This window comes from Pelodiscus sinensis, chromosome 20, assembly GCF_049634645.1.
Source record: "Pelodiscus sinensis isolate JC-2024 chromosome 20, ASM4963464v1, whole genome shotgun sequence".
Classification (NCBI taxonomy): domain Eukaryota; kingdom Metazoa; phylum Chordata; order Testudines; family Trionychidae; genus Pelodiscus; species Pelodiscus sinensis.
This window is the reverse complement of record NC_134730.1, coordinates 30,619,115-30,632,913: the sequence shown is the minus strand read 5'-3', so window position 1 is coordinate 30,632,913 and position 13,799 is coordinate 30,619,115. Positions and strand designations below refer to the sequence as shown.

At 47.3% G+C, this 13,799-nt stretch overlaps 1 protein-coding gene across 1 annotated transcript in view; it reads right to left on the bottom strand.

Moving 5' to 3' along the window:
• Nucleotides 1-13,799, bottom strand: part of LOC106731291 (uncharacterized) — a 97,968-nt gene that overhangs the window by 70,614 nt on the left and 13,555 nt on the right. The window lies entirely within an intron of this gene.

Here is a 13,799-nt window from a genome sequence, read left to right as displayed (position 1 = left end):
CCCTCTTGCGCAAAAGCATTTGTGCAAGAGGTCTTTTGCCTGAACGGGAGCAGCATAGCATTTTGGCAAGAAGCACTGATTTCAGACAGTAGGAAGTCAGTGTTCTTGTGGAAATTCAAGCGGCCAGTGTAGCCAGCTGGCAAGTTTTTCCGCAAAAGCAAATGCTTTTGCGGAAAAACTTGTCAGTCTAGACGCAGCCCAAATGTTTTGAGACTCATGGTAAAACAATGGAGGAATTCTTGTGAGCCCATGCTTTGCCCACAGTATAAATAAATAAAAAAAAAATCATTATCTTCTCCATTAAACATCCTAATGAGATACTGCAAATGGTGAACTGAGTTCAACAGCTCCTGATATGAACAGGTATCAACCTAGTTTTTCATATTTGAGATGGGTTACCAGGAATCATACATGACAATATGAAATCTTTCCACTCTCAAGTCAGCATATTCACAAAGCACCTATAATTTTGATCCATGCATTTATTGGATAGTGAAAGAGAAAGGAAGGGAATTAGTGTAGATAAATGTTCAAATTTAAAAAAAAAAAAGCCTGAAGGAATTAGGACTAGGCTCCTACATCTCACGTTCAGAACTGACTAGGACAATTATGACCAGATTTTCAAAGGTGTGTAAAGATCAGATAGATATCTTTAAAGATCTGAGTTGGCAACTGTCTCTTTAGGCGCTTAATTACCTTTGAAAATCTGAGCTTAGATTTCCAAGTCCAATTTTCAAAAATGATTTTAGTCACTCAAGTGCTTTTGAAAATTTTAACTGGGGGCCCAAAGAGACAAAAATAGACAAAAGCAGGAGATATGGGATTCCTTTTAAAAACGTGTGACATCTATTTTTAACTAAATTTTATATTATTTTTCTCCAAGGGGCAACTGACCCCTCCGGCCCCCTCACTACACCACTGCCCCCCCACCTCCTGCAGATCTATCATCTTATGCATGTGCAAGATCTGTAAGAGCTGTCCCATGAATCTGCTGTTTGTGTCTGTGACGCCTGCTTCTGGGTGGTGTCTCAATGCTGCCACATTCACCTCCAAAGAGGGGGCTTCCCAAAGCAGGCCCTTGCTGCAGACCCCCAAGGCATCCACAGGTCCAGTCTCCTTTCAATGGGCCCACTTCCCAGGGCTCATTGATCTTGGATCTGGCTTCCATCCCCTCTCCAACCTTTGCAACTGCCCAGAGGTGCTCACCTTCCGCCTTATACATTCCCACCTCATTCACCCCTCAGGGACAGTCTCTGCCTCACTTGTCCTAGGAACTATTTTACCAAGACGTAACACAAAGTCTCCATGTAAAAGGACTCACTACAAAGCTAAAAACTTCAATGAGAGAATGATTAATACAGAGATGTGTCTACATCTGCTGCAGGGAGACACCTCTGCCTGCCTCCACCCCTCTCCCCCAGAGTCTACAGCCCCATTGCAAAGCGGGGAAGGGGAAGGAAAAAGGCTGAGGCCCATCAACAGGACTGAAGCTGTCATGAGCAAGCCATGCTCAGGAGCCATTCTCCTGTCCCATTGCTGGTGCAGTGTTGCTTCAGGCACGCTGAAATGCAGGGTGGGCTGGACAGCTGTTTAACACCCGCACAAGGTTTCAGGCAGGGGGCAGTGCGGGCTGCCTTCCTGCAGAGCCCCCATCAGAACTACTGTGCCCTCCTGGCTTAGGAAAAGAATAAACAGGAGGATTGGAAATTAACCCACCCAGTCTCATGTCCCCTAGGCAAGGAATGAGCCATCTACATTAGGCTCCAGCTAGAGTATCATGTCCAGTTCTGGGTGCCACATTTCAGGAAACGTGGAGAAACTGGAGAAAGTCCAGAGAAGATCAACACAAATGATGAAAGGTCTAGAGAACATGAGATATGAGGCAAGGCTGAAGGAATTGGCCTTGTTTACCTTGGAAAAGAGAAGACTGAAAAGGGACATGAGAGCAGCTTTCAAGTATCTAAAAGAGTATCATAAGGAAGAGGAAGAAAAATTGTTCTGCTTGGCCTCTGAGGTTAGGATGAGAAGCAATGGGCTTAAATTTCAGCATGGGAGATTTAGGTTGGACATTAGGAAAAACTTCCTGCCTGTCAGGGTGGTTAAACACTGGAATAAATTGCCTAGGGAGATTGTGGAATCTCCATCACTGGCGATATTTAAAACGAGGTTAGACAGACACCCCTGTCAGGGATGAGCTAAGGCAACTCAATTTTGGAAGCCCCAGGGGCCACACTGATACTTACAGAACATGCTGAGGGCCTCAACCTAAGTGTGGTTGCACATGCAAGCAAATATATACAAACAGCTTCTCTCACACTGACAGGCATGAATACAAAGATTAAGGCAAGACTACAACACACAGGCCCCATTTAAGTCAGTTCTGCTGATATTAATAAAATGCAACAGTTACCTGATTTCTACTCATGTGGCAGCACTTTTCATGAGCAATGACAGTCCAAGAATTTAACTACTAAAACACATATCAACAGAAGATCATTACACTGACTACTTTTTTGTTTTGGCTCCCACTTGCTGGCCATGTGTTGAGCTCCACTTAAACCTAAACTGCACCGCAGGGCGCAAACAAAATGGCCGTGGGCAGCATACAACGTTATTAATAAATATTTTATAAACTTTTACCTTTTCTCTCTGCTGCCATGTCTCCTCTCCTTGCTCCATCATCTCCCCTGGTGCCTGCTGCCCCCGAACTCCTCACCCTCCTCTGCTGTCCTGACTCCTGCCCTTCTCACTGCCCTCAGCCCTCTTGCAACCTGCCCCCCTCCACTAGCTGTTCTCTCCCCCCTGTGCCCACTCCTGCAGTAGCCCCACTCTGATCATGTGAGCTACCCATCCTCATTCCCTCTCCTAACACCTCCCTCTGCACACCTGCCCTGCCTCTCTCCTCTGCTTATGGTCCCTCCCCTGCAGGTATCTGCCCTTCTGCTTCATTCCAGAATCCCCTGGCACCTGCACCTTCCCTTAGCCCTGCACTAGTTATCTAGCCCTGATCTAGTTATCTTACCCATTACAAAGATAGCTTCCCCAATTATCACCTCTAATATCATTAGCTCACAGACATTCACCTTCTCCCCCCACCCCCCCATTCCCCTTCTGTTCTGAAATTTGATTTGTCCTTTTCATATGTGTTCATTTTTTAAAATTGTATCCTTTGGTATATATGGTTGTGACTATTTTCTTCCACTATTTGATCTGAGGAAGTGGGTTTGGCCCACGAAAGCTCGTCACCTAATAAACCATCTTGTTAGTCTTTAAAGTGCTACATAGTCCTGTATTTTGCTTCAGCTACACCAGACTAACACGGCTACATTTCTATTACTATGGGATAAGAGAGAGGGTCCTGTCCTGCACTGGCAACTGGATAAAATCTGAGGAAGTGTGTTTTGTCCACAAAAGCTCATGATACTATAAATATATTCTTGTTAGTCTCTAAGGTGCTACAGAATCACTTGTTTTGGTGTTGGTTTTGGTTAAAAGACAACCACAGGGCTGGCCACCGGGAAAATGGTGAGCCTGTGTTTTGGTGTCCATGAGCCTTGTGGGCATAGCACCACCCATTTCCCCTGACACCCATGGGCTCCCCAACCCCTTCATCTCTCTCCTGTGCTCCTTTTGCCACTAAGCTCTGCACAGTGCCCCCTTCATGCCAACTCCTGCACTTTCCTCCCTTCAGTACCCCCAGCCCAGTGCTTCCTGCCACATTGTCCCCCACTCAGTATCCTCCATCCCCTTTGCCCAGCAACATCCGTGCTCTGTTGCCCCTCACCCTCTAGCTATGTCATTCTGGGCATGGACCCAGTTTTCCTAGATCTGGGTAGGAATGGTCAGTTTTCAGAATGGAGAGAGGTAACTAGTGGTGTCCCTCAATAGTCCGTGCTCGGACCAAACCTATTCAACATACAGCCGGTCCCCGAGTTGCGAACGGTCGACTTACGACTGTTCGCAGTTACGACCGAAGCTGTCGTAAATTGCAGACCCCAAGTTATGAACACGATCTGCGCTTACGAACAGTGTGGTTGCGTGTAACTCTATGGGGTCTGACTTACGAACAAATCGAGTTACAACCAATTGCTTGTTCCGTAACCAGTTTGTAAGTTGGAGAAAGGCTGTATTCATAAATGATCAGAAGGAAACACATACAATCATGGAATCCTAGCACTGGAAGGGACCTCGAGAGATAATTAAGTCCAGTTCCCTGCCTTCATGGTAGAACCAAGCACCCTCTAGATCAGTGGTGTCCAACCTTTTTACACCCAAGATCACTTTTTAAATCTCTGAACAAGCAAAGATCTACTGCCCCATCCTTCCCCCAAGACTCCCCACCCCTTCCTTGAAGCCCCGCCCTCTCTATTCTCCTCCTCTCCATCACTTGCTATCCCCAGCCCTTATACACTCTACACTGCCACTTTTTTTCCAATTCTTATGTACGAAGAGGGTTTTTTCCCAACATTTGGCCTGTCTAGACTGGACCAAATGTTAGAAAACCCCCTTCTTTTGGAATCCCCCTTATTCTTCATGGAATGAGGAATATAGTGGTTACCGAAAGATCATGTGTGCTCTTCCACTAAAGAAAGCAGAACAAATACATGCCGGGATGCGTAAGAGTTTTTCCAGTATATCTCTGGAATCCTGGAAAAATTCCCGCAGTCTAGCCGTACCCTCACTGGGTTGAGACAGGATGTGTGGGCTTTGGGGTGGGAATGAGGGATTTGGGTGTGGAAAGCCCCTGCATGCGCCTCCCCCTCCCGCAGTGCAGGGAAGCCCCCTCACGCGCCTCCTCCGAGGCCAATTCCCCTTCCTGCAGAGGAGGGAAACCCCAGTGCGCGCCTCCTCTGGGTCCCCTCCCCCTGCAAGTTCTGGCATGCCACAGACCTGAGGGAAGGGAGCAGCCAGCGCACTTCCAGAACTCCAGGAGTGGTGTGCAGCTGCAGGACTTCCATCCACCCTGCAGGAAGCCGACACTACCTCCATTTTCGCAGGAGGTAGGTAGTGGGGATTCTCGGGGGTGGGGCGAAATGGGGGGAGGCCCCCGAACGCTTCGCGATTGACTGGTGGGTGACCATGGCTCTAGATCATCCCTGATAGATGATCCTGTCCTTTGTAGGTGACAAATCTGAGGACTAGTCACAGATTGAAGCATCATTAGAGGAGGTTTTGGAATTAATTGATAAACTTAACAGTAACAAGTTACCGGGACCAGAGGGCATTCACCCAAGAGTTCTGAAAGAACTCAAATGTGAAATTGCGGAACTATTAACTATGGTTTATAACCTATCCTTTAAATCAGCTTCTGTATCCAATGACTGGAAGATAGCTAATCTAACGCCAATATTTAAAAAGGGCTCTTGAGGTGATCCCGGCAATTACAGACCGGTAAGTCTAATGTCAGTACCGGGAAAATTAGTTGAAACAATAGTAAAGAATAAAATTGTTAGACACATAGAAGAACATAATTTGTTGGGCAAAAGTCAACATGGTTTCTGTAAAGAGAAATCATGTCTTACTAATCTATTAGAGGTCTTTGAAGGGGTCTGTGATGGGGCGCCGGTTCCTACTGCCCGGGAACCAAGGACGCCCCACACTCTGGAGCCCGCAATGGGCAAAAGGGAAGCCGGAGATGCAGCTGCCCGCGGGCAGCATCCTGGGTCACGTGCCCCACGTGTACAGGGCTAGCTGGGACCTCCCCGGGTGATCTCATCAGCGGGCGCCTGGGCACGGGGGGCGGGACCATGGAAGGCAGGCCCTCCAAAAGACGCCCGGGAGAGCAGAGAAGGGAGGACGCTCCGGCTGGGAGAAAGGAGCCCGGTATGGAGGGAGCTGCGATCAACGGCCGGCGAGACGGAGCAGCGGATCACTGAGGAGGCAAGCTCGGTGAGGAGGAGGAAGTGACCCAGGATGGGGATGGCAGGCAGTGGCAGCGCCTTAACCGCATCCCGAGGGTTGGTGAGTTACGGGGGAAGCCCCACCAACCAGGCAGCGAGCCAGCACTGCTGCCTTTAGGGTCCTCGGTTGGGACTTGGAGTGAGGGTGGGCCCAAGTCCCCCTCCTCCCTTGCGGGCACCATATAGCCCTCAGGAAGACCAAGACTGTGGAGGCTCTGCATCGGGCCTCAGACCTTTTCGCTTCGGGCAGGACTAAGCTGGAGGAGCACATTAGGGACCCCGGTGGTGGGAGAGAGGACAAAAACGGGAGACAGGGGCGGGTAGCCCCGATGATGACAAGGCTGTTGGCCTGAGGGGCAACCTGGCCCGTGACAGGGTCAACAAACATGTGGACAAGGGGGATCCAGTGTACTTAGGTTTCCAGAAAGCCTTTGACAAGGTCCCTCACCAAAGGCTCTTATGTAAATTAAGTTGTCATGGGATAAGAGGAAAGATCCTTTCATGGACTGAGAACTGGTTAAAAGACAGGAAACAAAGCGTAGGACTAAATGGTAAATTTTCAGAATGGAGAAGGGTAACTAGTGGTGTCCCCCAAGGGTCAGTCCTAGGACCAATCCTATTCAACTTATTCATAAACAATCTGGAGGAAGGGGTAAACAGTGAGGTGGCAAAGTTTGCAGATGATACTAAACTGTTCAAGGTAGTTAAGATCAAAGCAGACTGTGGAGAACTACAAAAAGATCTCACCAAACTAATTGACTGGTCAACAAAATGGCAAATGAAATTTAATGTGGATAAATGTATGATAAAAGTGTCAATGCCAGCGGTGATAAACCTAGTGACATACAGTGCTAGGGTTGCCAGATGGTTTAACCAAAAATACCGAACCACCTCCCCCCCGCCTCCCTTCCTCCCCCCAAAAAAACAGGGGAAAAAATTCTGTTGAGGAAAAAAAGGGGGAGACCAAAGTTATTGAGAAAAAAAAAGGGACCCCGAGAGTTGGAGAGTTGTTAAGCAAAAAAATTTTTTTAAAAGCATGGCCCCTTTAAGAAAGGCCAGCGGCTGCCCACCGTCTTGACTCCCTGCACCGGACCGGACAGTTCCCCTGCGGAACCCGGTAAACACCCAGTATTTTTGCCTCCTGGCCGAGAAATAATCAGAAAATACTGGACATTTTAGGTGTCAGGTATTTTCTAAATTTTACCATACAGGAGGCAAAAATACCAGACTGTCCAGTTCAATAGTGAGCACCTGGCAACCCTATGCACTGCAGATTCTCACACTATTCACAGCAAGAGATCCCCAGTCTGTGCAGTGATGATGCCAGTCCCATCCTAGCCCACCTGCTGTCAGTGTAGTTCTCCTAGCTGCCCTCCCTCCTTCACCAAGGGCCACCACCTGCCACAAAACAGCAAACGAGAAACCTTGTGGGTAAAACCAAGCCCTGGTTTTATGGGCTGCTCTCTCCAAAGTGCATTGGCTGTAGCAAAGCATGTAATTAGTCTCAACAAACTTCCTTCCCTCACCTCCAGATTATAGTAAAGGGAGGGTTGGAAACTATTTCACATCTTGCCACTCACATGCTAATTAATCTCTAACTCTTGTTGCAGTGTATTCAAGCACTTCAGCACCTCACCAATTCAATGAACACTGAACCTACTTTTATCCACACACTAGCACATCAACACCTCAGAGGGCAAACAAATATTTTCTGTGAACAAGGTGCATTCACTGATAGTCTTGCTTATTCAACCTGTTTACAGTAAAAGCGAGGCCCAAAACAACATTATTGAGTTTCTATCCTATTTATTCCACATTCTGCTAACAACAGCCAGTTTATATCCATTGCTTTTGTCTCCACGTTGTAACTTCGCTTTCGTTTGTGTTATTATTACTGTGACACAGGAGAACCTGTAGCTTCAAAACTTGTCACAAAACTTTGTCTTTCCAATCCCCACCCACAAGCCTGAGCATGGGACAAAGCAGACAAGAAGAGGCAGGTACAGCTTCCCCTGTTTTCTGACTTGCTTAAACTGATACAAGGCAACTCCTATAATTCACTGCTTAGTCCATGAGTGAAGAACCTGCTTAGTTGAGGGGATGCGGTCCCTGGCTTGCCTGGATCTGACCCCGAGGGTTGGGACTCTCCCAAGCATTGGGGAGCCTGTGCTGGCACTCAAGTCCACCCGCCTGGCATTTCCCCTGTGGCACACAAAATCTACTAGCCTTGTGTCCCCCCCCCCGCCAGGCTCCGGTACTTAGATCTACCTATTGTGGTTTCTCTGCTGCAGTGTATCAACATGAGGAACTTTCCCATCGATGCCCCTTGCACTTCTAACTGAAGCCAGGTCTACACTTCTGAATTAAGATATGCAACTCCAGCTATATTAATTATGTAGCTGAAGTCAATGTCTTTGCTAGACCAGCTAAATCGAATTCCGGAAGATTAATCACAAGCGTCAATCTTCCCTGTAGTGAAGACATGGCCTGAGGTAGTGTACTGGTGTTGATGGGAGAGCAGTTAGCAGGCAATTATGTCTATTCTAGACTTGACAAATCAACTCTTGCGGGATCGCTCGTTGCCCCATCCACCCAGCGAGTAGTGAAGACAAGCCCTAGCAGGTACACCCCAAGTTGGAACTTGAAAAGAACCAAAATAACTGGTTAGGACACAAAGAAAGAACAAATGTGATACTTAACCTAAAAAAGGGTAAGGAATTAACTTATAGGATAATAAGTTGAGATCATTGATATACTAAGTTAGAGGGAAAAAGACACCAGAATATCAGAAATGCATCAAACATAGCAGCGTCAGTGTAACATGGTGTAAAAGTGGCATTCCAGGAGAACGGGATGTTGTCCTTGGAGGGTGCTAGGCTGATGGCCACTGGTGATGATGGGGAAAGTGATGAGGAAAATGACAGCTAACACTTCAGGCTGTTCTGCAGGAGATGGTAAAAGTATATGGATGTGCAAAGGTATGTTCTGTAGTTTCTCTATCTATCTTACTGAGCTGGAGGGGAGGGGTTGTGACCCAAGTCCCCTGAAAGCAGCTCAGCAGGTCAGCAATGCAGCTGCTAAATGAGCCTCACCCTGAGGCTTAAACAAAATACAGGACTATGTAGAACTTTAAAGACTAACAAGATGGTTTATTAGGTGATGAGCTTTCGTGGGCCAGACCCACTTCCTCAGATCAAATAGTGGAAGAAAACAGTCACAACCATATATACCAAAGGATACAATTAAAAAATGAACACATATGAAAAGGACAAATCACATTTCAGAACAGAAGGGGGATGCGGGGGGGGGGGGGGGGAAGGAAGGTAAATGTCTGTGAGTTAATGATATTAGAGGTGGGGAAAGGTAGATGTCTGTGAGCTAATGGTATTAGAGGTGATAATTGGGGAAGCTATCTTGGTAATGGGTAAGGTAGTTGGGGTCTTTGTTTAGCCCCCCTGAGGCTTAAATGTTGTCATGCAAGGAGCTTCCTGGCTAGGGAGGGGCACTCCTGCAGCAGCAGAAGCTCCCTGCTCCAGACAAGGAGCATGCTGGTAGGGAAGGGAACATAAGGAGGGAGGGAGGGAGGGAGTAAGTATGTAGCTGGGACGGGAGGGTGCCACAGGGGAAAGGAGTTTTGGAGTGTGCAGTAAGCACATGTCTGAGAGATGAGAGGTTAGATTAGCTATCTGATTACAGTAGTTGCATTTGCCTGCAGCTTCCTGTGAGGAAACCAAGCACTCTCCTCTAGCTTCCATGGGGTAGGTGGGAGAAATGGGGAGGGTGCTAGCATCTGTGCACTGAGGTAGGGGCAGAGGGGAGTTTGTTTAGGGTATCTTAACTTGCTTCTATCTGGGCTGCAGGCAGCAAGAGTCAAACTCTGTCTGTGTCAGCCCAGCAGCCCTAGCTGGGCTGCAGACATAGGACTCTCTCCTGTGCTGAGGCAAGCTGTATGGGGTGGTGACAGAATTTCAGGTGGGTTAAAAGCTTTTAAGCTGCTTTTAAATACTGGAAAAAAGGCCTAGTTAATGATATTAGCATGATTACAATTCAAACAACGTTTACATAGGTGTTAATTAATGGCTTAAGGGAAGAAAGGAAAGGATTCTTTTAAACAGAATTGTTTGAGGTGCAGATATCTGCAAACTTTGATCTTAATGATTTTTTAAATCCTGTGTAACTAGTTAATTAATCGGGGATAGGCAACCTTTTCAAACCAAAGAGCCAAACTACATCAAAATTCAGAAGAAGTCAACAAAGAGCTGTATAAGAATGACCATTTGCATGACTGAAAATATACAATTTAATATTATTGATAATTGACATAGTGACTAATAATAGCATAAATGAAACATACTCACAGACTTTATTTAATGGAATTTCTGCTGCAGCATCTTTTCACACTTTTTTGATGTTTACATCATAACTGGTCAAATCCAGCTTCATGCACGCATTCAGGCTGTCTTCTGTCAATCTCATAGCAGGAGGCTGGTGATATGGGGGTGCAGGAGTCTGGGTTGGAGTGTATGAGGGGCTCAGGGCAGGAGATTGGGGCATGTGTGTGTGTTATGGCAGGGGACTAGGGATGGAGGATGCATGAGTTTGGGGATGTGGAGGAATGAGGGGCTCAGGGCCAGGGGTTCAGGTGTATGATGGACTCAGGGTTGGTGTATGGGGGGGTTCAGGAGTGTTATGACACTGCAGCCCAATGGGGGTTGGGCCCCAATTAGGGGCTTGTTGTCCAGGCTTAATTTTTAATAAAGTAAAATATATCTAACACAAAAGGTTTCAATATTTTCTTTATGACAGGACTGGGAAACCTTTTTTGGGTCAGGGGCCATTGACCCACAGAAAAATCAGTCGGGGACAACACAAGTGAGAAGCAAAACAAAACAAAAAAACCTCCAAAAACCCCCAACTCTCACTGATGTAACCCCCAGATGAAACTTCTTACCCCCCAGGTGCTTGAGCCCCATAGTGGGGGAGGGCAGGGAGGACTGAGGTTCAAAGGCCTCAGACCAGATTTACTCTTCTGGCGTTCCAGGGTTAGTGGATTTTGTGGGGCCCCCAGCCTCCAGTTTGGGGCCAAAGATGAAGGGTTAAGTGTGTGGGACAGGGATGCCAGTGAATGGGATAGGGATGGGAGTGCAGGATCTAGGTGGGAGATGGAGTGTAGGAGGGGGTAAAAGTGTGAGGCCTGGCCAGGGGCAAGGGGTGCCTGGCCGGGGGCAGAGGGCATTCTGGCCAGGGGGCTGGGAGTAGGGGGTATTTTGATCAGGGGGTGTCTGGCCAGAAGGCAGAGGGGGATTTTGGCCAGAGGGCAGATTTCGGCCAGGGAGGATTTTAGCCAGGGGACAGTGGGAAGGGGAGGATTTTGGTCAGGGGACGGAGGGCAGGGGTGTCTAGTCAGAGAGCAGGTGGGATTTTGGCCTGTAGGTAGAGGGGGTCTGATCAAGGGCAGAGGGCATGTGACCTGGGGGAAGAGGCCAGGGGGGATTTTGGCCTTGGGGCAGAGGGCAGGCGGTGTCTGGCCAGGGGGTTGTGGGGAGTTTGGGTAGAGGACAGGGTGTGTCTGGCTATTGGGCAGGGGGCAAGCGGTCTGGCCAAGGGGGCTGATCGATGGGGTGAGGGTCTAGGTATAAGGGGGTAGCGGGCACTTACTTGTTTTCACTGTGTAACGCACCTCCCACTGCTCCCATTCCCCTGCAGTAAGCCTCCAGCAAGGAGGGGAATAAAAATAGCAGTGCATGGTGAGCCATCTTTGGCTACTTTTTCCCCACACACACATGGGGGGGGGGGGAAATGCTGTCATGCTGAGCCATTTTTAGCTCTGCTTGTTCACTGCACTTTGGATCCAGTAGAAAGGCTTAGCGCTTTCTTCCCCCACACCTTCCTGTGGGAGAAAAATCAAATAACTCCAGTTGTGTGTAAGGGGGGCCCTGTGGAGGAAATCAAAACTCTCTAAAAGAAAACTGCTGTAAGGGTTAAAAGTTTTCCAAGCCTCTCTCTCTATAACAGAGAGAAATCATCTTAACTCTAATCAAGACCCTTACAATGCCTCCTATCTCAACCTCCTGGAGACTCCTAGTCTGTCACAATTTGTCATGTAAACTCTTATCTTTGTCACAGTTTGCCTTCTAAATTCCTCACTCAGGTTATCATGTGCCTTTGTACTGTAAAACTGACTTCTAGCACACCTGGGCTACATCTACATTGGCCCCTATTACGGAATAGGGATGCAAATGTAGCACTTGGGAAGAGGCAAATCCGCAGGGGATTTAAATATCCCCCGCGGCATTTGCATTAACATGGCTGCCGCTTTTTTCCGGCTTGTAGATAAGCCGGAGAAAAGCGCCAGTCTGGACGCGATCCTCCAGAAAATATGCTCTTTTCCGGAGGATCTCTTATTCCTACTTGAATGCTTATAAATGCTTGGTAGAGATCCTGAAGCTTCTGGTCTCTGTCAGTGAGATTAGAGCAGATGCAGTTGTATCGAAGGGCTTGGCTATAGACGATGGATCGTATGGTGTGTTCTGGATGGGACACCACACTCTACAGAAAACCCACTGACTCATACAGTTACCTACATGCTTCCAGCTCCCATCCAGCACACACCATACGATCCATCATCTATAGCCAAGCCCTTCGATACAACCGCATCTGCTCTAATCCCACTGACAGAGACCAGAAGCTTCAGGATCTCTACCAAGCATTTATAAATCTCAACTACCCACCCGGAGAAATAAAAAAGCAAATTGAAAGAGCCAGACGAATACCTAGAAACCATCTACTTCAAGACAGACCCAAGAAAACCAACAATAGAACACCACTTGTCATCACCTACAGCCCCCAACTTAAACCTGTCCAACACATTATCAATAAACTACTGCCTATACTGGAACAGGATACCATACTCCAAGAGGCTCTGGGAGACAGACCCATAGTCTCCTATAGACAACCACCTAACCTCAAGATGATTCTTACCAACAACCACAGGACATACCACACTAATACCAACCCTGGTACCTTCCCTTGCAACAAACCCCGTTGCCAGCTTTGTCCACATATTCACTCTGCTGATACCATTATTGGACCTAACCGAGTGAGTTATAAGATCAAGAACACATATTCCTGCGCACCCAGAAATATAATTTATGCTATCATGTGCCGACAGTGTCCATCTGCGATGTACATTGGACAAACGTCTCAGACACTTCGCCAAAGGATTAATGCCCACAAAACAGATATCAGACAAGATCACAAAGAAAAAACTATTTCTCGCCATTTCAACCAGAAAGGACACTGTCTCAACCACCTGCATTCTGCTACAAAGACCTTTTACATCTGCACTTGAAAGGGAATCCTCTGAACTGTCATTCATGTTAAAATTCGACACTCTCCGGGGTGGATTGAACAAAGACCCCAACTACCTTACCCATTACCAAGATAGCGTCCCCAATTATCACCTCTAATACCATTAGCTCACAGACATCTAACTTTCCCCATCTCTAATATCATTAACTCACAGACACTTACCTTCCTTCCTCTTCCCCCCCCCCCCCCCCCCGCTTCCTCCTTCTGTTCTGAAATGTGATTTGTCCTTTTCATATGTGTTCATTTTTTTAATTGTATCCTTTGGTATATATGGTTGTGACTATTTTCTTCCACTATTTGATCTGAGGAAGTGGGTCTGGCCCACGAAAGCTCATCATCTAATAAACCATCTTGTTAGTCTTTAAAGTGCTACATAGTCCTGCATTTTGCTTCAGCTACACCAGACTAACATGGCTACATTTCTATTACTAATCAACAACTAAACTGTCTGAACATACTGTATAAAGGATCCCTGAAACTGTCTCTCAGGGCTGCTGCTGCTTTCACACTTGTAGCTGGCAGTCTGCA